At 32.6% G+C, this 2,797-nt stretch overlaps 1 long non-coding RNA gene across 1 annotated transcript; it reads left to right on the top strand.

Annotated features, from left to right (window-relative positions):
• Positions 1-1,581: 1,581 nt before the first annotated feature.
• On the top strand, positions 1,582-2,498 carry LOC127118846 (uncharacterized). The gene is made up of 3 exons (XR_007802404.1): positions 1,582-1,648; positions 1,752-1,965; positions 2,062-2,498. It is a non-coding gene; the product is annotated as an uncharacterized LOC127118846 (long non-coding RNA).
• The last annotated feature ends 299 nt before the right edge of the window (positions 2,499-2,797 follow it).

Genomic DNA, 2,797 nt, shown 5'->3' with positions numbered 1-2,797 from the left:
ACACATATTACTAACAGGAAGTTGTTCAAATGGATTAGTCAAGTTCAAGAAGGTGCTGATGAATGAGTTTGAGATGACTGATTTAGGAAATATGGTATATTTTTTATGAATGGAGATTACGTACTCTCAGAAGGGTATCATTTTGCATCAGCTAAAGTATGAACTTGATATTCTGAAGATATTTTAGCTAACAAATTGCAAGACTGCAATCACACTTATTGAGACGAATCACAAGCTGGATTCTGATGTTGAGGGTGATGACGTAGATGCTAAAACTTTTAAATAATTGGTTGGCTCGTTGAGGTATATGTGTAACACCAGACCTGATATTTGTTATACAGTTGGAATGGTAAGTAGGTTTATAAACAAACCAAAAGGATCATATTACCAAGCTGCTGTCAGGATACTATGGAACATTAAAGGGACTCTGAAGTATGGAGTGTTGTTCCCTTCTAGTGTTAAATCTGACTCAGAGTTGATATGATATTCAGACTCTAATTGGTGTGGAGACAGAGTTGACAGAAGAAGTATTTTTGGATATTTTTTCAAGTATCTGGGAAGTCTTATCTCTTGGTGCTCCAAGAAGCAACCAATGGTTTCATTTTCAACATGTGAAGCTGAGTATAGTGGAGGTGCTTTGTATGCGTGTCAAGCTATTTGGCTTATAAATTTGTTGCACGATCTAAAGACAAAGTGAACAAGCCTGTGAAGTTGATGATCAACAACAAATCAGCCATAAGTCTTTTCAAAAATCCAGTATTGCATGGAAGAAGCAAGCATATTGACACGAAGTTTCATTTTCTGCGAAATCAAGTTCAGAATGGAGTGTTAGAAGTTGTGCACTATAGCATTCAAAAGCAACTTGCAAATGTTTTGACTAAAGCTATCAACATTGAACATTTTATCCACTTGAGAGACGAAATTGGTGTTGTAGAATTTAATTAGTTGAACATGAATTAAGGGATGATGTTAGAACCAATTCATATTCAGAAGTAGTATTATGACTCAGAAGCAAAAGCTTACGAGGTTCTTGTTCCAGAAGTGTGTTTTATCTTCTATGTTTCTAGTTTAGCTTTTACCAGTGCCTACGTGACAATTTAGTTTGTGTATTTAAACAAGTTTGTAACTAGCTTTTTCATAACGTGAATAAAGTTTCTCTCTCCTTCAAAATTTGTTATAACCATTTTCTCTCTCTTCTTCCATCTTCATCATCATCTTGTGCTCCAACAATTTAATGAGACACGGATAAAAGAAAACTTAGTTAAGTTAGTTTGGTTGTTGCAACTTATTCTCAGATCTAGTTCGAAAAAATATTATTTGGACAAAAAATAACCTCATTTTAAATATGTGTCAGAAAAAGACTCAAGGGTATTTTCCACAATATATACTTTTCTTATATTATAGACTATACGTTAAGAAAATTATTAATTAGACATTATAAATAGAAAAATTGATTGATAAAAGTAATTTAATAATGAAAAGTCTAAATCTTTGGGTCATATTATTGAACTATATCCAAATTGGGCCCAATATAGATCAGCATCACAAATATAAAAGGAGGTAGGGTTTCAGTTTAAGGGTAATTAAACTTCAGCATGAATAGTCCAAACATTATCAAAGCTTCTAAAAAATATGGGTCAGCTGGAAGGTTTAATTATTTGTCGTGTATTACTTTGCTGATGTTTGGTTCCATGGTTCGTTTGCATTTCTTCTGATTTTTGTAATGTTATCTTCCATATGTTTTGATGCAGTTCATCATGTTGGACGAAAGGTGATGTTGAAGTTGTTATGTGATCGCTCGCCCGAGTCAAGACGTCATATGATGTGCCAAACTTGGATGTTGATTGTAGCGGTGAAGATCCTGATCCAGATGATGGTGGGAGCGAATTCGAGTTTGATTTAAAGGAAGATTACAAGTGGAAAAAGGTGGTCAGTTTTTGAACTCGTTCTAGCAAAAATATTTTGGTAAGAAATGTCTTTGAGTTTATCAATAGTTTCAAACATATTATATTTCACATATATAAACTTATTTTCATATTATTTGACGCATCATTTCCCAAGGTTTATGTCTAAGAAAATGTTGTACGTGAACCAAACTATGATAGAACAGTTGGATGAAGATATGTACTATGAAGAAATTCACGTAACCAACTGAAATAAAATGGAAAAGTATCTTGGAAAGGAATGGTATGACTATGAGTATGCTCAGAAGAAGAAACTGGGAGCTGGGAAATTCTTCGATTTACCATTCGCTATCCTCTAGAAAAGTTAGATGTGTCTCTGTTCAACCACTGATGGTAGCTCAAAAAAAAATATTTTGAAATTTTCAGTAGAAGTTGTTTTTATAGGTTGGAGTTTTGGGTTGTTGTTTAGAATAAATATTTTGTTTAATTAGAAATTACTATCCTTTAAGTTTGAGTTACTTATTTTGTACTAAGGATCTTGTTGTATTTGTATGTTGTTGAAGGAATTTATAATGTAATTTATGTTACGTGTGATTTATGTTAATAGGTTAATAAAATTGAGGAAAACGTTTTGTTTAAAATATTACTTGGTTAATTAAAAATGTTAAAGCTGGACTGGAAATTTGTTTTCTTTCTTTTCAACACCATCAGTATTGAGTAGAGAGTGTGAAAAACAAATATAATAGTAATTGATCATAAAGTCACGTGAATGGAAAAAATCGTGATAACCATATGGATAGAATTGTAAAAATGATAGGACCACTATTATGGAAAAAATCTATCATAACGGTTGAAGCGGAAGCTAGCGGAAATATATCTGAACATATCGCACG

The sequence above is a fragment of the Lathyrus oleraceus genome, chromosome 1 (genome assembly GCF_024323335.1).
Source record: "Lathyrus oleraceus cultivar Zhongwan6 chromosome 1, CAAS_Psat_ZW6_1.0, whole genome shotgun sequence".
Classification (NCBI taxonomy): Eukaryota; Viridiplantae; Streptophyta; class Magnoliopsida; order Fabales; family Fabaceae; genus Lathyrus; species Lathyrus oleraceus.
Note: the sequence above shows the minus strand (reverse complement) of the source record. Positions and strands in the feature narration are given on the sequence as shown.